General features: G+C 40.6%; 1 long non-coding RNA gene across 32 annotated transcripts in view; it reads right to left on the reverse strand.

Annotated features, from left to right (window-relative positions):
- Nucleotides 1-26017, reverse strand: part of LOC103349250 (uncharacterized) — a 603064-nt gene that overhangs the window by 172812 nt on the left and 404235 nt on the right. For 18 of the 32 annotated variants that reach the window (XR_016214679.1, XR_016214681.1, XR_016214680.1 and 15 more), the window contains 4 exons: nucleotides 21605-21916; nucleotides 18563-18771; nucleotides 9520-9682; nucleotides 5999-6222 (listed from right to left, as the gene is read on the reverse strand). The exons of 1 other annotated variant lie outside the window; for it this stretch is intronic. This is a non-coding gene — a long non-coding RNA (uncharacterized LOC103349250). Of the gene's footprint in view, nucleotides 1-5998; nucleotides 6223-9519; nucleotides 9683-10950; nucleotides 10977-18562; nucleotides 18772-21604; nucleotides 21917-26017 lie in introns of those variants that run through there. 13 more of the 32 variants (XR_016214701.1, XR_016214703.1, XR_016214712.1 and 10 more) reach the window with 7 other exon arrangements.

Genomic DNA, 26017 nt, shown 5'->3' on the forward strand with positions numbered 1-26017 from the left:
TTTATTTTCTACTTGTGCTTTTGATGTCATATTTAAGTCACCTTTGCATCATCTAAGATTTGAAGATTCGCCTATATTTTTATAATTTAATATAATAGTTACAGTAATAGTTTTATAGTTTCATCTTTGTTTTTTAAGTCTGTGATCCATTCTAAGTTCATTTTTGTGGAAGGTGTGAGGAAGGGCTCATGCTTCATCTGTTGCATGTGAATATCAAGTTTTCATAATCTGTTGAAAAGACTATTCCTTTCCTGTTGTGGACTATTTGTTTTGTCCTTATTTTTTGGGACCTCATTGAAAATCAAGTGACTAAACATAAGATTCTGGACTCTCAGTAATATTCCAGGCTCATAGGTTTTTATAAATATGCAGGCCCTTTCAGCTTGGCAATGTGGGAATCACACACTCAAATGACAGTCAGGGGTGTGCAGGTAGATAACATAAATGAAAGAAGTGGACAGGGCATTCTTGGAAAACCTTGACTTCATGCAGTGGGTTGCCTGATAGAAATACTGGATGAAGTTTATCATATCTTCTGATTTTTCAAAAGAAGGCAGAAAATGATGTTTAAAGAAAAATGCCTAAGCATAAAACGAATTCATTTCAGCAGATTTTAACTAGCCAAAGAAAACATACTTGGCCCATCAATCACTACTTTTTGATCTGTGATAAATGCTTTAAGTCTTTCATTTTGTAGATAAGGTTACTAGGGCTTAGAGTTTAGGTGGTTAATCCTGGGTTGGAAAAAAGTACCTCCCAGTTCAATAGGACTAATAGGCTGACATCCTGAGAATTCACGGTTTTTCCCATGAAATTCTCTTCTTAGCATCACCAGAGATAGTGCTTTCTTGTGATATGTTAAAAAACAGCATTGAGACCTAAGCAAGTGTGCTCCTTAGGGAATTATGTCAGTAACAGTTCTTCACTGTCATCATTAAAAAGAGGTTACTAATCTAATTTTCAGATTTATAGTAGAAAACCTTTGTTTCCAAAAGTAAACAAAGCAATACAAAAACAAACAAAAAACAAAACAAAACCAAGTTTTCTCTAGAACACACACACTCACACACACACACACCCTCTCCACCCAGCAATGAACAAAGCATGTTTTTTAGTTCTTAGCGTCTTCCTCCAGTTGGCATGGTTATAAATAAACACACATGGAAAGGTTAGAACTCACTATTCCCAGTTTTCTCTGCTATGTTTTGTGTTCAACGCCTTTGTCAAGAGCAGACATTTCCTTCCCTGAGACCCTCTCATGGCATATTTTCCTATTCCAGTGACCCCTCCTGGAAGGAAGTTCTCAACTCCTGTGACAGAACCTATTCGTGAGCTATTTGTTTTCTGGAATACAAATGTACCCATTTCTCAGCTCTTTCACATTTGATTCAATCAGCTAATATGTGATAAACACAAACATAGTGTGTGGAATAACGACGGGACTACTCAAACAAATACGAAGTGTGGCAATGCAAGAGATAAACATATTAAGCATAAAGAATAGAGCAGCATCTTCTAAGCAAGACTTTCCTTTGTGTGAACATTTGTACATGCAGGATGAGGGAACAGCAGCCTCCAAAACTAAAATGAGCACCAAGACTCAGAGCTAATGGGCTTTGTCTCTGCTACGCTGTCAGGCCAGTGATTAATGAAAAAACTTGGTCACCCTGAATCCTTTACCTGGTTAGCATCAGGCATCCACATGTTTGAGAATTAGATAAAGCAATTGGGTAAGGAATGGACTTTTACTTCTCATTCAGAATAACCATTATAAAGTAATACGGCTAATCATGAGATAAATTTATTTCCAAGTGGTAGAGGAGCAGCCTGTAAACATTTTCGTAATTATCTTAATGCCAGGTACTTTCACTGCTTGTTGTTATTCTTAATTTTTGTCTTACCTTACCAGAGGACCACAGTGTTCTTGAACATTTGAGAGAAGATGGTATGTTATCTGAAAGCAGTTGCCAAGATGAGATTAAATGAATGAGGATCTAATTAGATGGGGCAGGAGACAGTGAAATTGAGTGAGTGAAGGGGAGGTCAAACAAGTCTGGCTGAATTAGGTATGAATGAAGATTGAGGGGAAGCATCTTAAACTGCTGTGCTCTCCAAGGGCTAGGTGGCTGCAGAATCCTTCAGCCAAAGCTGTCTGTTAAAGGAGTCTCTCAAGGATGGGACTACTTTAATATTGCCACATGTCCACTCATGGTCTGGTAATGGCTTGATCTGGGTGTAAATGTGGTGGTAGAATTCAGTTGCAGCTGCTGGCCTTCAGTAAATTACACTCCCTGTAGTTGGAAGTCTGTGGGGCACAGTGCACAGTCTCAAGTTAGACAAAAATTGTTCTTTTGTTAGGATATAGTTCTACTGTAATAAGAGACCTCTAAATACAGCGACTTGAACGAATTAAAATTTTTTGTCTTTAAAATTGGAAGCTCAAGTTGGGTATTGGGTCCCAGGCTCCTTCTGTCTTGTTGCTCTGTATCCTAGGATTGTTATTGTTCACACAATCGGTAGTGGTCCAGTATGCATCCAGTGACTGAATAGAAGAGAGAGAGGAAGGTCCTACTTTTCCATTAATGCCCTTAGCTATAGGTTGGATACCAGCTATCCACAATATATTACCTGCCAGAACTCAGCTGTTTAAGTTTCTTGTGGCTGCTGCAACAAATTACCATAAATTTAATAGCTTAAAACAATAGTTTTATTCTCTTGCTATTCTCTTTCACTCTCACTGAGGGAAGTCAAGGTATCAGCTGGACTGTCCTGCTAGAGACTCTAGGAGACATTCCTTTTTTTGCTGTTTCCAGCTTCTGATGGCTCCCTACATTCTTTGCCTGTAACCACATCTGACTGGTTTCTACCTCTACAGTCACATTGCTTTTTCCTGTCCAGTATGTAATCTCCCTCTGCCTCCTCCTGATAAAGGCATTTGTGTTTGCAGTTAGAGCCCACTCTAATCCAGGATAATCTCCCCACCTCCGGACCCTCAGCTCAGTTGCATCTGCAAAGATGCTGCTCCCATATATAGTAAAATTCTTACCCATCAGGGATTGAAGCCTGAATATCCTTGGAGGCCATAATCCAGTCTATGGCAGAACTCATATGGCCACATTTAGATACAAAGTTAGTTTTTGTTGGACAGCTAAGTACCTATTCTAAGTTAAAGAGTTCTATTACTCAAAATAGAAAAGGAGGATGGTTATTGGGTAGTAATATTTTTATATAGAAGTTTCAGAAGTTTGAATCTTGGGGTAAAAAACTTCCTATCATCAATTACAAATTCTGCATTTTTGTATACTTTTGAACTCCAAGAGAAGTTGGAGTAGAAGTTTATTGCTTTTTTCTGCCTACCTTTATCACCATTTTCTGTTTTTCTGGTGAGAGTATCATGATTTTCCTCTGGGCAAACACCCCCTCCTAAATGTCAGTCCTTGTAATATGTCATGAGAGAAGTCTAGACTTGTTGGTTCATATTTCCTGTTGTTTCAGGGTTGGGCCTGAGATCTCTAACAGAAGACCATGGGTCTTGTGTGGGAACCACTGGGAAAGGGAAGTCCTCTTTCTACTGGCATGGCAGAAAAGATCAACATAAACTGGAAATGCTGATAACTATCTTTACATAGAATGTGAAATCCTGCCTGAACTTGGAGGCAACCTATAAGACAAAAGGAACTAAGCAGTGTGGAGAAACGTGTTCTTGGTGACATCATTTAAGCACCTGTATCCAGCTACATTTGAACACAATATACTCCTGGACTTTTTATGTGAGCCAGTAAGTGGTCCTGCCCTACACTGCTTTCACTTGTTCTTTTGCCAATTGGATTAAGTTCTGACACTTGTAATCAAGAGGTCCATCTTTTGAAAATTTGGGTGATTTGCTAAAGGAAATACATCAAATAATAGGCAAAGTCAAGGCTGGAATTAAAGTATTCCTTTTAAGCTACTCAATTATGCTGCCTTTCCTGTATTGCACATAATGACTGTTGACCCGTTTCTTCTGATTCCGCTATAAAGTGGAAGTTCCTTAGTCACTTCAGTCAATCTTGATTTTTAAAGATGACTTTAGTTTTTATGTGATTTCCTCTCATCTGGCCTACAAGTTCCAACAGATTATCAAAGAAACATCATTGACAAATAGGATTTGTGATAACACTGAATACCATACTTTTGTTTGTTTGTTTGGATTTGTTTGAAGATGAGGAGGGAGTTGCTAAAAAGCCAACAAGAAGTGAGGAAGAGGTTGATGCCCTTTTTTATTGTTGTTTCCAGCAGATTTATAATGCAATAAAAAATTTGTTCTGCAATCATTTAGCCCATGTGGTCGATATTAGACTTCTCAGTCAAAACCGTTCATGTCTTTGAGAGGCTCTGAAGCTTTTCCTTTAAGTGAAGGATGCTGTGAAAATGTTGAACTCAACCTTCCCCCGGAATTTCTTTCAAGACTGTCCTTATGAGTAGTTCAATTTTAAGAAATTCCAGATGAATTGTGCAAACCAAGATGAAAGATGAAGCACATACACAGCTGTGCCCAAGAATTATGCAGAAGTATGCAAATTCTAACCCCAGCGATGATGGAAATGTTCACCTTATGTTGCAGTAATAACAATCACCACTCTGATCTGATGGCGAGCCAGGAGGCACAAAGGGCACCTGGAGTCAAGAATTAATAATAAGAGGGATTTTTTTTCTTCTGCTGCTGCAGAACCTCAGCTTATTTGAATGCCTTATTGTGCAGTGTAGTTTGACATGGAAACTAATATTAACAACGACATGTTCATGGCACAGATACTTATCATTGAATGTAAACCCGTTTTAAAGAATTTAGAGACTTAAACAGAGTCCTGATTTATTTTTATGAAAGCTGAATACTTGAACTTAAGAAACCTATGACTGTATGAGAAGTTACTGGTAAGTGTGGGTCTATGCTTTCTATGTTGGCAGGGAAAAAGTATAAAACTAAGGAGCTTGAGGAAATGGTGATAAGAAGGTTCCAGTACAATAGGCAAGTGCTATAAAGTGCTGGAAATAAAATAGGTGTCATTCATTGAGTCCTCACTGTATGCCAGGCACAATGAAGCTTTTAGAGTTATATCATTCCACCTTAGACTTACAGCTTAGGCAAGATATAGGTTTCCCTGAGACTTCAAAATGAGAAGAGGCAGGGCAACACTCACTCATGGAAATGAGAGTTCTTCAACCCTTTATGACAGAGGTGGGGGGTTGGCACTGTGGCGTAGTGGGCAAAGCAGCGTCCTGCAGTGCAAGCATTCCATATGGGTGCCAGTTCGAGCCCCAGCTGCTCCACTTCCCATCCTGCTGCCTGTTAATGTGCCTGGGGAAGCAGTGGAAGATGGCCCAAGTCCTTGGGCCCCTGCTCCTAAGTGGGAGACCTTGAAGAAGCTCCAGATTTATGACTTTGGATTGACCAGCTCCAGCCATAGAGGCCATCTGGGGAGTGAACCAGCAGATGGAAGATATCCCTCTTTCTCTGCCTCTGCCTCTCTGTAACTCTACCTTTCAAATAAATCTTTAAAAAAAGACAGGGATGGGGAACATCTGGCTCTCAGGCCATATAAGGCTTGGGAAATTACTTGGTCTGGCCCTGCCAGGCAACCTTAGGCATAACTCAAAATTTGGTAAATCTATAGCAGGCTAATTTTAAATTATTAATTTTATATTGCCCAGGAATGATGGTATAAATATCCAAATGGCCCATGGCAGAAAAATTTTCCTGGATAAGACACTGGTAGTCTCAAACCTCAGCCTGTGATGTTACCATGCCACAATCTAGGATAGTATATTTCTCTCTTGTCTAATCAAATTTTGGTAGACTGTGGAGTAGTTTCTTCTTTTCAAATCTTATTTTCTTTCCTTTTGATTTCCTTTAGGTTTATAAAATTAATGTTTATTTTGCAAACAGTATGTAAATGCAGTCATTTATAAAAAAAATAGAATGCCACATGGTAAGTCTGGAGGTACATCTGTTACTAACCTTATTATCTCATTGCTTTTCTGCTGGACCTCCAGGATGACTGATCTCCAGAACTCAACGTGGCCATCTTTGACACTGATTTTTCAGACTGGGAAAAGTTCGGGGAAGCTGTGCAGTGAGACTCTAACTGGGTTGTGCCTCTTTGCTTGTTGGTCTACCATCTGTGACACAATCCATTCATTTCAAAATCCAGCATTTCCATCTCCTGCTATCATGTTGACTTCCTGCCAGGAGGTGTTGAGAAAGAAGGAACGACAGGGTAGTTTCATTCCCTTTAAAGCTGAGCACTAAAAGGTGCAGGTATAATGTCTACTCACATCCCTGCTCTGCAAAGTGGGATCATATGGCTGTATCCCTCGAGTGTTGGTATATATTTTGATAGGTATATATTTTGATAAGTGTATGTTTTTGATATGTAATGTGATTAGATCCGCAGTATCCCTTCTATTGCTCTCCTTTTCTCTCTCCCTGTTTCCTTCTCTCTCTTTTCTTACTCTGTTTTTTTTTTTTCAGTAATGAATTCTTCTATCCATTAGTTCGTATGTCAGTTGCCTACAGCAACCAGACCTATACCTTGCCACATTGATAGTAGGGACTTAAGTGCTTGAGCCTTTACCTGCTGCCTCTGAGGGTGTGAATTTGCAAGAAGATGAACTAAAGATGCAGTAGCCAGGACTCAAACCAGGCGTTCTAATGTGGGATTCAGGCTTCCTAGCCAGCAACTTAACCTCTGTGCCAAATATCCTTTCCAATAATAATGTCTTTGAATGGCTTCATAGACATTTTTCTTATTAAAAAATCTGACTATTGGGCATGTGTTTGGTGTAGTAATTTAGTTGCCAGTTGTCTATGTCCCTTAGTACCTGTCCTGTCCTGCCTCTAGCTCCTCATTCCAGCTTCCTGTGAGAGCAGACTCCGAGAGGCAATGGTGATGGCTCAAGGAGTTAGGCTCCTGCCACCTATGTTAGAGACCTCCATTGAGTTTCTGTCTCCTAGCTTTGTCCCTGGGCCAGCCTCAGTCATCAGAGACATGCAAGAAGTAAACCATTGTATGGGATATCTGCCAGTCTGTCTGTCTCTCCCACTCTGTCTCATGTCCTCTAAATAGTGAATAAGCTAAAATAAAATGAATATTGACTTTTTTTAAAAAAAGGAAACTTCTTTTTAGTCTATGGAGGAATCAGATTAATCCACTTATAAAAATAGTGTCCAGCATTTACAAAGCACTTTCCATGTGGCTATCAGTATACCAAAAGCTAACTGTGTAGATTTTCTCAAATAGACCTCAAAAAATATGACATCAACAACTATTCTTAATTGGTTGGTGAGAAATTTAAGACTCAGAAAAATTAAGGAACTAGCAAGGGCACCTAGTATATAACTAGCACAACGAATAAAGAAGCTAAAAAGCAGGTTTGGGTCCTTAAATCAGAGTGGAGTGGTCTCTTAAGGATAATTCCTCCTATATTGCTTGCATTAGAAAACAAGATAGGTTGGGAATGAAGAGACTTACATTCTGATCTACACCCTATACTCAGAGTGTTAGTTGTGAGTTTGTTTGCTCATGAACAAATAAGTTTTAAGTGCCTAACCCATGCAGGACCACTACAGGGAATGCTGGAAGAGTACACAGTCCTGTCCCTTGGGAATTTAGTCTTCCAAGGAGGGAAGAGGGTGTCATAGTGACTATTGTAGGTGCTGGAGAAAAATCTGTTCAAGTTCTCAAGTCTTAGTTGTGATCTGTGGTTTTCTTTATGTACAAAATCTAGTGTGAGTATTTTATTCTTAATGGTTAATACTTCTTTACCTTGGCATTTGACAGAATGGAAAATTCCCAAGACACTTCCTATGGGCTATATTAAGTGTTGAAGACAAATGCATTGGTGATTCTGCTCAAGGTACTTAATTATCACCTAAGCATTTTTTTGAAGCGTAGATGTTAGCAGATATATTTTTGAGATAGAATTGAATATGAAAATCTTCAGGTTAAAGCACACTTTTATTATTTAGTAACTTCCATTTTTATAACAGTGAAAATGGGGTTATTTAGGTTTTTGACACTGGTGATGTTCTTTAAAATGACTATGACAGTGAATTTTATTCTAAAATCATCCTTTGATACCAAAAACAGCTTTCTGTTTTGTCTGTAACATTTGAGTTACTTATCTGTCTGTAGACAGAGCAAATTATTTGATTGCTTTAACCTAGTTAAGTCAATCCCAGTCATGGTGCATCTTATGCACTGGGGAGGGGGAGTACTATTTCTGTCCTCAAGTAAGTACCCATTATGAGGTTAGCTCATCCACTTGGCCAAAATGATTTCATGAGCTTGCTCTGAACACAGTGTTACTTTGCCAGGTCAGTATCAGGCCACAGCCTGATTTTTTCTCCGGTCCAGAGGTTCTGACCAGGCCTGAAATCATATTCATAAGTTACAGACATTATAAATTGTATTCTAGATCAATGAATCTCATGCAGGAGTGGTTTTCCCCTCCAGCCAATGTTGGGCAGTGTCTGGAGGCATCTTTAGTTGTTGCAGGTGCAGTGGGGGGATGTTCCTGGCATCTTATGGGTAGAGGTCAGGGATGCTGCCAAACACCCTGCATTGCAAAGTGCAGCCCCACTACAAAGAATTAAGCCACCCCGAATGTCACACTGTTGAGTTGAGAAACTTGTTGTAGAAGGAAAGACAGCACATTCAGTTACTATTTTTTTCTTTGTTAGTATAAGTAGTCTTCCCTCAGATCCCCATAAGAATTGGTTTCACGATCCCCAGGGATCCCCCAGTCTGAGAAGATTCAAGTCCCTTATATAAAACGATGTTGTATTTGCATATATTAAACATATCCCCCATATAATTTAAATAATTTCTGGAGTACTTATAATATCTAATAAAGTGGAAAAATTATATGCACACTGTTATACTGTGTTGTCGAGAAAGCAATTAAAAAATATTCTGTACAGATTTGTTGCAGAAACATTTTTTCTGATACTTTCTATCCATATTTGGTTGATTCCATGAATACAGAATCCATGGGTATGGCAGGGTGGAGGTGGGGCTGGCCATACATTGAATATGTAAGAATATTTAAGACATTTGAATTTAAGGTTCAAGTTGCATAGTCCAGTCCACAGATATCCCATGACAGATTACATTTATGAGAATGGCTTTCCTAATTTATATAACCTGCCACGGCCTTTGGTTATGACAGGGACACCAACCCCAGAACCAGCCCTTAAGTTGATAGGGAGAAAAATTCTCCTAGACCCTCACTCTTCCTCCTCCTTTTTTGCTTTTCTTTATTGACCCTATGTCCATTTAACACAGCTCTGTCCAAAAGAATCTTCCATAGATATGAAAACTTACCTACGTGAGCTTTCTACAGTGGTAACTGCTTGCTATACAGAGCTATTACACACTTGGAATGTGCCTGGGACATCTGTGTAACTTATAACAAATAGCTACCTGTGGCTGCTGGCTACCATATTAGACAGGGCAGATTTTATGTCTTCATACTCACCTCTCTGGGTCAGATCTCTTTTCAGATCTGACATCAGGCATAAATTGTCGTAATTGTTCTCTCTTTTGCATTTTGCATCTGGATCTTTGGAGAGGGATATTTGGGCCATGAGAGGAAATATGGGGGAAGAGACTCCCATGTGATTTGGCCTCCTAAAAGATATCTATGAAAACAAACAAACAAAAAGAAAAACAGATATTTCAACTCCAAAAGTTGTACTATGAGAATTAATGGTAAAACTACTACTCAAACAGTACTCTATACTTTGTGTGTCTTTATGGGTGCAGTCTGTTGAAATCTTTACTTAGGATATACTGTTGATCTTCTGTATATAAAGATCAGGCCCAAACACTTGGGCCATCTTATGGTGTTTTTCCAGGCATATCCCCACCTCATTGTATGTACATACTCCATTGGGACAGCTAATCTTTTCTTTAAAAACATTTCAGAGATAAACTTCATTATAATTCTGGTAAAATGGCCTCAAATTTCCAATTAAAAGGGTGGAAACTAATGTCACTTTCCTAGATACCATCTAAAATTCTCCTTCCAGGAGTATTCATTTACATGCAGATAGAACATTCATTAACGTTAGTCTCATCTATTATTAAGGTAGGTTTGGTGGGATCTTAACATCTTGTTGGCAATTCAATCCTTGATTTAGGAAATTGAAACTTTAAGTCTTCTGAAAAGTCTTTTAATTCAAATATTTCATTAAGTCTGATAGCTTTACACCATCTTGTGCTGAGAAACTCATTTTAGGTTGGTAAGTAATGAGAGGACTGCCTTATATGCCTTTTTTACCTCAGCACATCTGGTACTGAGCATCCATTTGTTCAAGAAACATTGATCATTCGTATGCATGACTTTGGCGATACTTGGGTAAATGAACTAGCGTAAATGAAAGGTAAAGCTTATACCTTCTTGGGTGATATATTTAGTATACAAAAGTATAAATTTAAAAGTTACCAAATGGAAAGTATTTAGCTTAGCAGTTAAAATGCCACCGAAGATTGCATCTCATATCTGAGTGCCTAGTTTCAAATCCTGGCTCTGGCTCCAGGCTCCTGACTCCAGGTGCTTGACACTGAAGACCCTGGGAAGCAACAGTGATTGCTCAAGTCACAGTGTTCCTGTCACCCAGGTTGAGACCTGGATTGTATTCCCAGCACCTGACTTTGGTGCCCCAGCTCCACTGGAGGTATTTGGGAAGTGAACAAAAGGTGGGAGTTCTCTCTCTCTCTTTCTCTCACTCTCACTCTCGCTCTCGCTCTCATTCTTGTTCTCTCTTTCTCTGTCTCTCTATTTCTCAAATGCATTAATTTTTTAAAAGTTTACAAAAGCATGAAGAATCTAGTAGGACGACTGCTAGGCTAAAAGAATTCCAAAGAGGTGTTAGTTCATCTTAGTCTAGGAGCCAGTGATACTCACCTACAGAGAGATGATTAAGTGGAAATCTGGGGAAATAATGGCAAAAATTCACTCTAAGTAGAAGGAATGCACAGGTTTAGGAATACATGAGCAAAGTCTGGGGATTGGGAAGAGCTGAAAACACTTTCTAAGGTACAACATAGGAGGGAAATTAGTAAAAAAAAAAATTCCTCTAACATTCCTTGGAACAATTTTAAGTGTACTTCATTAAGGGCAGAGGTCCTACATGGGGAGCAGGTGCACAGTGACTCCCGTTGTTGATTTAACAGTTGACACTCGTATTTATGACATCAGTAATTACCCGAGGCTCTTGTCATGAGCTGCCAAGGCTATGGAAGCCTCTTGAGTTCACCAGCTTCGATCTTATTCAGACAAGGTCATAGTCAAAGTGGAAGTTCTCTCCTCCCTTCAGAGAAAGGTACCTCCTTCTTTGATGGCCCCGTTCTTTCTACTGGGATCTCACTCGCAGAGATCTTTCATTTAGTGTTTTGTTTTGTTTTGTTTTGTTTTTTGCCACGATGTCTTGACTTTCCATGCCTGCGAAACTCTCATGGGCTTTTTAGTCAGATCTGAATGCCTTAGGGGCTGATTCTGAGGCCAGAGTGCTGTTTAGGGCTTTTGCCATTCTATGAGTCTGCTGTGTATCCTGCTTCCCATGTAGGATCATTTTCTCCTTTTTAATTCTATCAGTTATTTGCAGACACTGGTCCCATCCATGCAATCCCCTTGACACTCAATCCCATCCCCCCGATCAACCATGAACCTAAACTCATCACTCCAACTAGTAAGATGGCATTGGCACATGCCACATTGATGGGGTTGAATTGGAATCCCCTGGCACGTCTCTAGCTCTACCATTAGGGGTAAGTCCGAGTGAGTTTGTGCCAAACTGTACATCTCCTCCCTCTCTTATTCCCACTCCCACATTCAACAGGGATCTTCTTGTGTTTTTAAGATTTATTTTTATTTATCTGAAAGGCACAGTTAGAGAGTAAGAGAGAGACAGAGACAGAGAATATCTTCTATCCACTGGTTCACTCCCCAAATGACAACAAAGGCTAGGGCTGGGCCAGGCTGGAGCCAGGAGCTTCTTCCAGGTCTCCCATGTAAGGTGCAGGGGCCCAAGCACATGGGCTATCTTCTGCTGCTTTCTGGGGTGCATTAGCAGGGAGTGGTTTGAAAGTGGAGCAAGGGGGACTAGAACCAGCATTCATCAATGAAATCTTCTAAAGCCCTGGATCTTGCCCTGCCAGAAGCCCACTGATCTCTTTCCTTTTTAAACAGAAGCAGTTTCTGTGACTTGCAACCAGATAGTATGTTGAATAAAACACAATGGGAAGGATTTGAATTATTAAGAAGTGTATACAGTATTTTTAGATCGCCTTTGACAACAAACATTAACAGATAAGTGATGAATGTACTAAATAAGAATCAGTGCATAAATAAATAACCCTTTATAGCTCTATAACTCCCCATAGTTCACCAAACACTTTGGCAGATGGTTCAGAGTCACTGTATGAAATGGGCAGTGACTATCAGTCTCCACTTAAGGTACAGATTTGTGGAGAGACTTCTCCAAATCCATGTAAGTGATATCATCACCCTGATACTTAAGACATTCTCATTGGCTCCCAATGGCCTTGCCCAGGAGCCTCCACAGGTCAAAGGTTTTAGGTCATTATGAACATCTAACTGAAAGATATTTTTGCTAGTAAGTATATAATGCACATTAAGAAGACTTCTAGTGTGTGTATACATATCCATGTGTTTTGGTGCAAGACAAACAATGCAAGAAAACTGATCTGATAATCTAGACAATATTCAGGTACAGATGCTATTATAAAAAAATCCTGGCAAAAACTTCCAAACAAAAATATTATTGGTCCTTTTAAAGAGGTGCTTAACTAGCAGTTTTCAGCTTTGATCTTGTGATCCAAGGTAAACTCAACAACTTTTCTCAAAGAACAAACATCCCAAGACCTTCAAATTAAACCTTCGGTTTCCAAAGGCTGAGCCAAGAAGTCTGACATAGTAAACCATCTTCTGCTCCATTTGCCTAATGGGCAGGGATGAAGGCCCAAGATAACCTGGCAGAACTTGAACCCATGGTTCCAGGAAGTCTAAATGAGCCACAGATTATGCTTGGCCATGGATCATTACCTCTGGCAGAGAAAATGCACAACTTCAAGCCTGTTTACATGACAGTGCTTTGTAAGATAAGGGATTAAAATCCCCTATAAGAACAGAGATTCTTCGTGTCTGCTCAGTGCAACAGGTAGGTCACTTGAAAACACTGCTGAAAAAGGCCTTTGTTTTGGAAACTCTCCAGGGGGAAGGAACAAGGGACTCACTTATCCATGACTCACCCCCACCCAACCCCCAAAAAGGAAAAGTAAATGGTGAGCAAGGTATTCTCTACTTTCCTGGTAGTAAGGTCTAGACAGAGAGTCAGCCTCACACTGCTGGTAGAAACGGTTAAGAGGCGTAATTTTCTCCTCCCTCAGGCTGTGCGGTGAGGTAGGAGAACCACAGAAAAAAGGCTCACAGCTGCTGTCCACGGCTCAGATCATCATTTCCTGTTTGTCCTTAGGCAGATTGCCTCACCAGTTTGGGGAGCCTTGATTAAGAGTGTCTCAATTTACCCATCTGAAATAATAGCTGTTTCATCAAGGATATTGTGGAGTTTAATGAAAGCCTCGGAAGGGTAATGAGATCCTCAGATAAGACCCTGTGTAAACACTAAGTGGTGTATGTCTGCATATATACACACTGCATACACACCCAGGGTAGGCCCACAAGCTGAAATCTCTGGCAAAATTCTTTCCTTCTCCTTTGAGACAGAAAGAAGGATATTCAGAAGCCGAAAGTCTGCCACAAAGGGAGAGGAAGTAGTCAAATCACAGCCAACATATATTCACTAAGCTCCTAACAAGGGCCAGGCCCTGTGTGGGGTTCTGGATACATACAGGTAAACAATACAAGCAAAATTCCAGCTTTCATATAGCTCACATTCTGGAGGAGGGTGGCAGAGAACAAAACTATGAATATACGGTAATGTAGAATACTGATGTGGGCTATGAAAGCAATGAGGCAGAGTCTGGGTGTGGAGTTGGGCGGTACGTGGCTGTTCCAGAAACAGTTCTACAATAGAAGCAGCCTGTTAGGGAGCGACAGGACAGGTGTCACTGGACAGGATGTGCTGTGCCTAAAACATTTGAACTCATACAGAGAGCACACTGGAGATGACATCCGAGATGACGATGTGACCAACTCTGTGGATCCTGTCTCTAGAGAACAACCACAACTGATGACAATCATTTTTACAAAACTGAATTCTCTGTAAATTGTCCTAATGGCATATAACAGATAAATACATATTGATTCAAAAAAGGCTACTAAATATTGCTAAGAACAGTGAATGTCTGTAGCACTTGAGCCAAGGACCGCTCTCATTTCTTCCCATCACTGGTTCAATGTGACAGACACTGCATCCTGAGCAGATGGGGCCCAGAATTTGGGACACTTTCTTCTGCAACATCCTAGTCAAGGGCCAGGAAGTGGGAGACTCCTAGCATTTTTGAGTCCTGTGAGCTCCATGTTCAGAGGCTTAGTTCCCTACAAGACTGACTAAGAGACCAGAAGCCACATTTCTGTTCTTAGTCCCTGTCCAGAAGAAAGGTCTGCTGTGGCTAGAGCAGAGTTGAGTCTCTGCTTTTTGAGCGTTCACATCCCACTTGCTCCAGATCACATACACCCATATCTGTGTGAGCTGGAGCAGCATAGAAAATCAAGCAGACAGAGGTGACTGACCTGAAAGTGCCTTGCTCATAAAGCAGCAGTGTTAAATTCCCAGGGAAGTGGGCCACTGCCCTAACCCCAGCTGTAGAGCAATGGTGCAGTTATTTTACCAAGTGGAATGGTATTAGGCTAGCATGATAATAGAAAGTTCTCAAGCTCTCTCCAAAGGGAATGACTTTATTTGGAGAATGTGGGAAAGAAGTTTAATCCAATAAGTACTCTCAAAAACATGGAGAATTTGATGGCAAAAGGAGACTAGGGGTAGTAACGTGAGCATGAGAGCAGTAAGCTAAACCATAAGCCAGGTAGTTATCAGAGAGAAGCAGGGAAAAAGAGCTGAAAGAGCTTAACTTGGGTTAGACTCAACCTAAAAGACTAGACCCACTTTCTACCTTGCAGAGGGTCTGAATTTATTTGTATCAAACTGCAGAGTAATTGATGCCCCAGGACATTGCCAGAAACAATAGAGCAATAAGTTGGCAATTAGTGCAGCTGAATAGCTGGATGTGAGGCAGAAAGTTCAGGGAAAGAGACAAAGAGAATCCAGGATGACTGGGCACTGCCCAAGCTTCTTAATAAAGAACAACAAAATTTACTAAATGAAAGCATGAAAAAGAGGCTATTATTGCTAATGTTATCGGAATAAAAATGCTTACAATTTATTTGGTGAACAGTTCTATGCAAATAACTTAAGTAACCCAATTAAATAGATACTTATCTAGAAAAATACAAACTATGCAGTGACTCAAGATGAAATAGGAGATCTGATTAGATCTGAAACAAGAGGCTGGATTTGTAAGTGTTAAAGTTCCTACATAAAGGCCCAGGACCAGATGGCTTCAGTGGTGACTTTTACCAAAATTTAAAGAACTAATTATATCAACTTATCACCAAATTCACCCAAAAAATTAAAAAAAAAAAAAGGGAATAGTTTCTAATTCAGTCTGTGAAACCAACATTAGCCTCCTACCAAAATCTGGCATGATACACAAGAAAACAAAACTAAAGCCCAATATCTCTGATAAATTTAAACACAAAATCTCAATAAAAAAAAAAACTAAATCCAGTAACATATAAAAGGGAGTATATGCCACAGCAATTATAATTTATGAAAAAATAATATTAATTAAGCCCATGTTGTGGGCTTTTGGGGAATGGGCTATTGTATGGAAGCACTCTCTCTAACTCAAAAAAAATTGATAGTATTTCTCTATGTTAGCAGTGAACAAACTGAAGATGACTTTATCAGATGAGTTCCATTTATAATAACTTCAAAAAAAGTAAAAGATTAAGAAATAAAATTAATGAAAAGACAAAATATATGCCTTGAAAGCTATACACATTTTTAAGGAAATTAAAGATTATCTAAATAAATGGAAAATCATCCCATGTTCACATATTGGATGGATTAAAATTGTTAAGCTGTCAATACATCCAAAATTGATGCATATATATATATTATTTTTTTGACAGGCAGAGTGGACAGTGAGAGAGAGAGACAGAGAGAAAGGTCTTCCTTTGCCGTTGGTTCACTCTCCAATAGCTGCTGCGGCTGGCGCGCTGAGGCCGGCGCACCGCGCTGATCCAATGGCAGGAGCCAGGTGCTTTTCCTGGTCTCCCATGGGGTGCAGGGCCCAAGGACTTGGGCCATCCTCCACTGCACTCCCTGGCCATAGCAGAGAGCTGGCGTGGAAGAGAGGCAACCAGGACAGAATCTGGCGCCCTGACCGGGACTAGAACCTGGTGTGCTGGCGCTGCAAGGCGGAGGATTAGCCTAGTGAGCTGCGGCACCGGCTGATGCATATATTTAATTCAATCATTTTTTCAAATCCAAACTGATTTTTTTCATACATTGATGAGATGATCCTCATGTTTACACAAAAATTCCAAGGAACCAGAATAACAAAAACATCCTTGAAAAGGTAGACAAATATTGGAGGACTCCTACTTACCCTTCTAAAATCTTACCACAAAGCCAGAAATCCACACAAGGTGGTAATGTTATAACTATATATATATGTATATATGTATATATATATATATGTATATAACTATATATATGTATATCAATGAGATTGAAATGAGAATCTAGAATTGTATCCTCACATTTAGAGTTAATTGACTTTCTACAAGAACACAAGAAGAATTAAGTGGTACTAAGAATTTCAGCATAAAATGGTAGCTACATTTTCAGCAAATGTTGCTAGGAAACTTCATATTCATATGCAAAAGAATAAAGTTGGGCCCTCTCCTCACCGCATACAAAATTAAATAAAAATGAGTGACAGATATAAAAGTAAGCACTAACACTATGCTTTAATTCTTAAGACATGAGAGTAAATATCTGAGTTTACTAGGCAGTGGATTCTTAGATATGACACCAAAAGCATAATCAACAACAACAAAAAAACCAGATAATTTGGAGTTCATCGTAATTAAAAACTTGTGTGCTTAAAACATGTTGTTGGGGCCGGTGCTGTGGCATAGTGGCCTAAATCTCCACCTGCATCGCCAGCATCCCATATGGGCACTGGTTCGTATCTCAGCTGCTCATCTTCCATTCGAGCTCTTTCTATGGCCTGGGAAAGCAGTCCCAAGTCCTTGGACCCCTGCACCTATGTGGGGAGACCTGGAAGAAGCTTCTGGCTCATGGCATTGGACTGGCCCAACTCAGGCCATTGTGGCCATTTGGGGAGTGAACCACAGAAGAAGACCTTTGTGTCTGACTCTCCCTCTTTCTGTCTGTAACTGCCTCTCAAATAAATAAAATTTTAAAAATCTTTTTAAAACTTATTGTCCAGAAAGTGAAAAGATGGCCCACAGAATGGGGAGAAAATATTTGCAAGTCTTACATTTAAGAAGCTACTTGTAGCTAGATTGTACTTAGAACCCTTACAACTCAACAGTAAAATGACAACAAAATTAAATCATGGGTAAGGAGATGAATAGATGTCCCTCCAAATATAGACCTATAGCCAATAAACATGGGCGAGGATGCTCAGCATCTTCGGCCATCAGGAAATGCAGTTGCAATCTATAATGAGACATCACTTAATACCCATAGAGGGCTATAATAAAAAAACAAACAATAGCAAGTGTTGAGGATGTGGAGAAGCCAGAATCCTCCTCTACCACTGATGGAAAAACAAAATTTGAAGCCCTATGGAAAAGTAATCTGACAGTTCCTTGAAAGTGTAAACTTACTATATAATCCCACAACTCCACTTCTATATGCATATTGAAGAAGAATGAGAACATATATCCACATGACACATGTACATAGATGTTCATAGCTTGTGGCCAAAAAGAAGAAAAAAGCCAAATCTCCATCATCTGGTGAATGCGCACATTAAATGTGTTAGATCCATACAGTGAACTATTGTTAGGTCATTAAAAAGAAGATAATGTGCTACAGCATAGATAAATCTTGAAACCATTGTTTTAAATGAAAAAAATCCATTCAAAAATTACTACACATACCACATGTTATATGATTCTGTTTATGTGAAACATCTGAAATAGTTAAATATATAGACAGAAATTATATTAGCACTTCAGGCTTTGGTTGATGGAGAGATGGGGAATGACCATTCATTGATGCAGGGTTTCTTTTCCGAGGAACTAGAATGTTTTAAAATTGATGATAGTGATTGTTACACAGATTTGTGACTATCTGAGAAAAACTTGACTTTTATCCTGTAAATGGATTAGTTGTATAATATGTGAATTAAATCCCAATAGACTATGTTTCTAAAAGAAAAATAAGGAAATGGTAACTGCAACAAGAAACATGCCTGAGTTATATTCAACTCACACATCACCAATATATGGAGCCTCAGATAGATTTTAAGATTCTCTTTAGGGGTCGGCGCCATGATGCACTAGGTTAATCCTCCTCCGTCTGCGGCGCCGGCATCCCTTATGGGCGCCAGTTCTGGTCCCGGTTGCTCCTCTTCCAGTCCAGCTCTCTGCCTTGGCCTGGGAAGGCAGTGGAGGGTGGCCCAAGTGCTTGGACCCCTGCACCTGCATGGGAGACCAGGAGGAAGCAATTGGTTCCTAGCTTCGGATTGGCATAGCTCCGGCTATTGCGGCCATTTGGGGAGTGAACCAACGGAAAGAAGATCTTTCTCTCTGTCTCTCTCTCTCACGGTATGTAACTCTACCTGTCAATTAAATAAATAAAAATCTTAAAAAAAAAGATTCTCTTTAATTTCAGGAGGTTTATTTTATAACAGAGAAGCCTGAGCAAGAGAAAAAGGAGTTGATATTCAGTAGACAGGACCAAGAAGTGACTAAGAGGTGATGGTATATATTTCACCAACTGACCTTATGAGGAAATGTACAATGAACATTACACTTAACTCACCAAGTAGACAACAAATCAGCTGCTAATCTCGAACTTAATGCTGAATGGTCTGAAGACTGACATTTTTACACAGATGAGGACACCCAATCACTTATTTTTTTTTTTAAAGATTTCTTTATTTGAAAGGCAGAGTTATGGGTGGGGGTGGGGGGGGAGAGGTCTTCCATTTGATTCACTCCCCAAATGGCCGCAATAGCTGGAGCTGCACCGATCCAAAGCCAGGAGCCAGGAGCCAGCAGTTTCTGGGTCTCCCATTTGGGGGAGTGAACCAGTATACGGAAGATCTCTTTCTCTCTTTCTTTGTCCCTTCCACTCTTGGTGTAACTCTTTCAAATAAATAAATAAATATTTTTCGAAAAAAAATGGTTTGCCAGACAAAAACCACTTGGGTCTAAATCTAAAAGGGTCTTAAAGGAAGATTTGGTAAAATAAATAAAGTTGATAAATAAATAAAATAAAAATACTATCTGTGCAACCAAGGAGTAGTACACAGGAGAAGTACAAGGAGTTATAGGATGATACATAACTAAAGAAGCTAAGTTTGCCCAACTGGCTCTTAAGGGAGCTCCATCACCATTTCTGCTCCCTCCTGTCCCTCCCCACAAAATAGCTCGAGACTGGCCTTTTTGAAGTTGGTCTTTTAAACAACTGTCTGCTGTCTTTAAAAAGTTTTAAATGGCTGTCTCAGTAAAAGTGAAATCAATATTCTTTCAGCCTGGGCTTTTAGCAGATAATGTCTCCCCATAAATCACGGGCATAATGACACCGGAATAATTCATCATCTTATTACATTTACATATGATGCGCCACATTGTTCTGGCGAAGGTTATCTCCCCTGCCTGGGACTCCATCCAGAAACAAATAAAAGACCAGGGAACCTGATTATTTCATGGTCCGTTTATAGAAGCTGTTGTGGATCCATTTGCTGACCGTCAGCTACTTTTGCTTTACAGTCCTTATGTGTACACACAGCCTTCCAGCTCAAGAAGTTCAATAACCTTTAAAACTTTATTTGTGGAAGAGGCGCCTGTCTGGGTTGAAGATGCTTTCTGTACTCTCGGGTTGTTTTGACATCCATGTCGGGTCCAAGATCATCAGTTTAGTCATCAAGTATTTATCAGTCACCTGTTGTGGGTCAAGTATGGCATGGATACTGAAGATACACATGAAAAAGGAGAGAGATCTGTCCTGTTCTCATTGTCTGTGACATCACACGAGGGAAGGTGATCAAAGAACTGTTTGCAGATGATTACGCCATGGTTTTTGTCATAAGTGCAAGGATGAGAGATGAAGGTGTCAGGAGTAAGGACACTCCTACTTAGATGGGGCAGAGATCATGGTTGACTTGGTAGTTATGCTTGCGTTACAACCTAAAGGGTAAAAGACAATATGCCTGTACAATAAATGCTTGATGCAGGAATGGATAGATCAACAACAAACATCAACAACCTGCCTCCCCCAAATGCGAGAAGTAGTTCAGAGAATGGTGATGAGGACCTGTAGTTCACACAGACAGAACCAAGTGGTATGAAAACCTGGTGTAGATATGTGGCATTATCTAATCACCAGTGATGCTTATCGTTTCTACCAGCTGCTGGAACTCTGCCCCGAGTAAGTGTGTATGTGCTTCCTGAAGAGACAAATACATCCAAGTGACAATCTCAGGGCTACCTCTTATGGTTAACTTTGTCTAAGCTTTCCTTGAGTGTGTGAGTTTCCTGACTCTTAATTTCCTCAACAATAAAATAAGAAAAAACCCCGGGGCCAGCTCTATGGTGCAGTGGGTTAACGCCCTGGCCTGAAATGCCGGCATCCCATATGGGCGCCGGTTCGAGACCCAGCTGCTCTACTTCCTGTCCAGCTCTCTGCTATGGCCCAGGAAAGCAGTAGAAGATGGCCCAAGTCCTTGGGCTCCTGCACCCACGTGGGAGACCCAGAAGAAGCTCCTGGCTCTGGGTTTCAGATCAGCACATCTCCCGCTGTTGCGACCATTTGGGGAGTGAACCATCGGATGGAAGATCTCTCTCTCTCTCTCTCTCTGCCTCTCCTCTCTCTGTGTAACTCTGACTTTCAAATAAATAATAAATATTAAAAAAAAAGAAAAAAAAAACCATTAAATGTGTCATGACAACTAAAAGAGATCATGGATGCCAAAGCAGAAAAATGTGGGGATTAAGAAGCTAGGCTGAGAGAGGTAGCCCAAGTACTTGGGCCCTGCTACCCATGTGAGAGACCTGGATGGAGCTCTGGCACCTGGCTGTGGCCTGGTTCTGTCCCTGCTATTGTGACCATTTGAGGAGTAAACCAGTGCATAGAAGATAGTGGGCTCTCTCTCTGTCTCTCTGTAACTCTGCCTTTCAAATAAATAAGTAAATCCTTAAAGAAGCAGCAGCAGCAGCGGCAGCAGCAGCTAGGCTGAGTCCCTTGGCAGATTAGGGTATTGTTTTTGTTTATTTGTTTTACATTTTTTTAACTTTAATCAGCACTTACCCAGTACTTATCCACATTATGTGTCTACAGATTTTTAAGTGATGCCAGATATGTAGAGCTTGTTTGGTGGATGTGGTCCAGGATGTTCCTTGCTCCTTTGGCCAGACAGCTTTGTTGAACTTGCTATCAGTGTGTACATCTGGAGACCCCTCTCCTTCACAGCAGTCTTCTGGATCGCTTTGAGTGCCTGGGGCACATTTCCAGAGGCCCACTCCACGGATGTGCTTGTGAATGTAGATGGTGCACTCTGGAGTCACTTCTGTGTTGATGGCAGAACTGCCCTTCTCACCACCTTTCCTTGCAGGAGCCGTCCTACAAGGCCCAAATTGGAAAGGAAGCAGAAGATTAGGCATGAGTTCTTGCTGGGCCACTACTGCATCATGCGAACATGGGCAAGCTGCAGTTATGTTTTAATGGAACACATGTATGCCTAAAATACACCACTCTTTGCAAAGCTGGGCAATGAAAGCCACAGAGATTATGAATGAAATTTGAATGGTACACAACACACAAAAGCATCATCACTGATACATTTTCACACAAGATAGGAAACTGATAAGCCTAAAAAATTGCTGAGAATACACAGATAGGACAATGAATATGGAACTGTACCTCCAAAAGACCTGGTATTTGCTTGTGGATATGGGTTTGGGAAGGGCTAGAGCTTATGAGTTACTGGAAAGTGCCAGGAGAGGATTGTTAGGAATGGGAGGGAAATCCACAGCACCTGATGTGGATGGTGTGACTGATAGCAATGCCCTGAACTCAGGTGGATGGCAGATGGTGGTTACAGGAGGGTGGGAGGTTTTGTGTATCCCCTGTGGTCCAGTTCAGCCAGATGTAGTTTTCCATACTCATCTAGAATTTCTTGTAGTGAGGACTGAACGTAAGCAAACACTGAAGCCACAAAATTCACATTATATATGAATTGTTCACTGCTATTTCAACCATGTTAGAACAAACCAGCCTTATAGCAGAACCAGGTATATGTACCTGGCTCTGTCTCAGATCTCTCATCTGCAAATGGGGATGATTGTGGCACTAGCCTGATAAGGCCGTTGTGATCCTGACTACACAAGGTGGTTCCATGTAAAATGTTTGGTATTAGGTGGATCTGATGTATAGTTTTAGTGCCTTTCCCCTGGGTATTTAACATTCCATGTTATGTTAAATTTTATTTGGTTTTTTTTTAGGAAAAGATGATTATCTTTTTTTAAGACATGTGTTTTTTGAAAGATTTATGCAGAGAGAGAGAGAGAGAGAGAGAGTGAGAGAGAGATATCTTCCACCTGCTGGTTCACTCCCCAGATGGCGGCAATCACCAGGGCTGGGCCAGGCCAAAGCCAAGAATCAAGAGTTTCATTTCGGTCTCCCACATGGGTGACAGGGGCCCAAACACTTGGGCTATCCTCCACTGCTTTTCCCAGGCCATTAGCAGGGAGATGGATGGCAAGTGGAGCAGCAGGTGCACAATGTGGTGCCCAAGCGGGATGCCAGCATCGCAGGCAGAGGCTTTACCTCCTACATCACTGGCCCCAAGATGTGTATCTTGTTCAATCTGTTGCACAGAGCCTGACCGAGGCTCACACTCCCACATGGTCATTCTGCACACAAGGGTTTCTACACTTTGTTTCCCATGCATGCCTAAGTGAAAGGACTGAAGGCCTTTTCTCCCCAAGGAGGAGACAGAGAGAGAAAAGGCTCAACAAGCCTCTAGTTTGGGGAAGGGACAAGAACTACAAGATCAGTGGTCCCCTGCCTACCTGGAGAGTCATCCTCTATTCGTCATGTCCTTGGATACAGCTGTTCTTGCCCATGGAGTGGAGTTACATTAGTTCTCTTTAGCTAATTTCCACTTCTTGGTGACCTTCCAGGTTCAGCCATAGTAACAGAGGTTTCCTCATCAGTGATCATAGTTGGCCCAGCCTGCGGTGCAACCTAGATAGGTAGTTTCCTCCTTCATATACCTTTCTTTTGGGTGTCTGCAGACTGGCTAAGAACATATGTGTGAGGGCCAGGACATGACTCACTGGGTTTAGCTTGATGAGCTGGAGAACAAAGGAGCCAGGATTTGCATGAGGTGTAAGAGACTTGTTTGCAGAAGTTTCATGAGACATTGGTGCAGGTGGCTGTGTGGGCTTCTCTGGTGGTGTTTGCTTCCAGCTGAATCTCTTACAACCTTCTGAGTCACTTAACTCTGTCTCTTCTCTTTTCATGTGTGTCTACCCACACCTGTGTGCAGTGCTACGGCCTCCTTGACCTCCAAGCCTGAATGCCTCCTTTTCCTTGACATACCCCACTTTGCTTCCAAGAGTGACCTCTACCCCACACCTCTATGGCCACTGCTGTCATCACACCTGGTTCTTAACTCATCCCTTGTATACTCACTATTATCCCCTTGACCCTTCATGCTGTATTGTCCCTGGGACCTCCAGCTGTCTGATCATTGTGTTTCATTATACCTGTATCTACCACCCCAACTAGGAAGAGAAGGGCAGCATGGTTAAGAGCACAGATTTTAAAGGCCGACAGATCTGGGCTGGAATTCTACCTGTTCTGCTTCCAAGGGTAAATATACTTTACTTCGGTAAGCTTTCATTTTCTTATCTGCCAAATGAGAATAGGAGTACCTGCTTCTTTGGAGTCGCTATGAAGATTACATGAAATAATATCTAAGAGATAGTATCTGTGAAACACAGTGACTACAGCACTTGATGGATTCAATACTCCATTAATGTAGCTCTTGTGATGATTACGTTTAAATTGTGAACAGTAGCAGTGGCCTCGCAGAGCTAAATCCACATACTAGGACATGTACAAATACTTAACAAATCAATGAATTGTGGCTTATCATTAATGTTGAGGGTTCCACTTTTATGTTTTCATATGAATGCTTCATTTTTTAGATATATTTTGCTAAGTTATCCACCTCTCAACTGTGCCAGGTTCAAGAAGGGGAGTGGGAGATTGGAGTAAATAAGATATCGTTATCTCCCTGGAGTTCAAATTCAGCAGCACAAATGCAGTTCAGGGAATTTCCCAGTCTTGACTCCCCCTCTGTCCCATGATATCATCTCCTGATGGTATGTCATCCTTTTGGCATGACTTGACTTTATTTCAGCTGTATATTGGAACAAATCAGGGAATGAATTTGAGATTGTGTCTAGCAAAATGATGTATCACATAGGCAAAACACTAATGGGCTAATAGGTAAATGGCACAAGCAGAAGCCATGAAATAAATTAGACAGCATCACTAAATGTTAAGTACCACAATAACTCCATTCCTTGTGTCTTGTCTCATTTTCATGCAGTTTGTGGTATGTAGGATTGGATGGTTGGACTTAGAGACTGCCTTCTCATTTTGACTTTCTATTTATTAATTTTTATTTATTTGGGGGAGAGAGAGAAGCCAAAGCAGAGTCCAGAAATCAGTCATATCTTCCACGTGGCTGGCAGGGACCCAGTTACCTGAACCATCACTGTTGCTTTTCAGAGTGCATATTAGCAAGAAGCTGGCATAGGAAGCAGAGCTAAGACTCAGATCCAGGTGCTCTGATACGAGATGTCAACACCTCGACTGGCATCTTAACCTTTGTGCCACAGGCCCATCCCTGCCTTCTAATTTTGTTTGGATGCTCCATTTAATGTAAAAGCCTAATCACATTCAGGAAAGATACATAAATGGTTTCATGGTAAAGGAATTGGCATCATTGATTGTATGTTTATTATACAGAACAGGAATCATTTAGGAATTATACAGGAATCAAAGTAAATTTCAGGGGACATCACCTACTACTTTTTTTTTTTTTTTTTTTTTTTTTTTTTTTTTTTTAGCAAATGCCCTCAATTAATTCTGACTCAGGTTGTACATACAGACCACAGTTTGAGAAATGCTGTGTTAGAAAAGATAGATGGATTGGTTTCTGAGTGTCATAGAAATATGTTCAAAATGGGTATGAGCAGGACCACTGGCTGTTATGGATGGGGATTGGTGTATGTTTGTGCTGTGGGAATAACATTCAGGTTAAATAATGACTTGGAATCTTGAGGTACAGGCTGACCTGCTCTACATATGTATTTTACTATGTCCAAAGAGTGTGAAATCTATTTCTCCAAGTTTTTGTCTTTATTAGGTCAACCTTGGCCTACAAGTGCCTTCACAGAATGTGTTAATGGAGACACTGAAAAGATTGCTTTTAAGCAGTTTACAGTTGGTTTGAAAGGATAAGTCTCATTCCTATGAAAGTTACAAATTTTCATGTGAGTTAGTAGGTGGCTAATTGCTTATGTGGTCCTTAGAAATAATGACATTAGAATTCAGAAGTAGGAAACATGTGGTCCAGCTGGTCGGGCTAGTGGCAGACCATGTCAAAGGTGAGGGACATAATTCTAAACAGGACAAAGGCTTTAT

This window comes from Oryctolagus cuniculus, chromosome 10, assembly GCF_051225735.1.
Source record: "Oryctolagus cuniculus isolate XC-2025 breed Fujian yellow rabbit chromosome 10, ASM5122573v1, whole genome shotgun sequence".
Taxonomy (NCBI): domain Eukaryota; kingdom Metazoa; phylum Chordata; class Mammalia; order Lagomorpha; family Leporidae; genus Oryctolagus; species Oryctolagus cuniculus.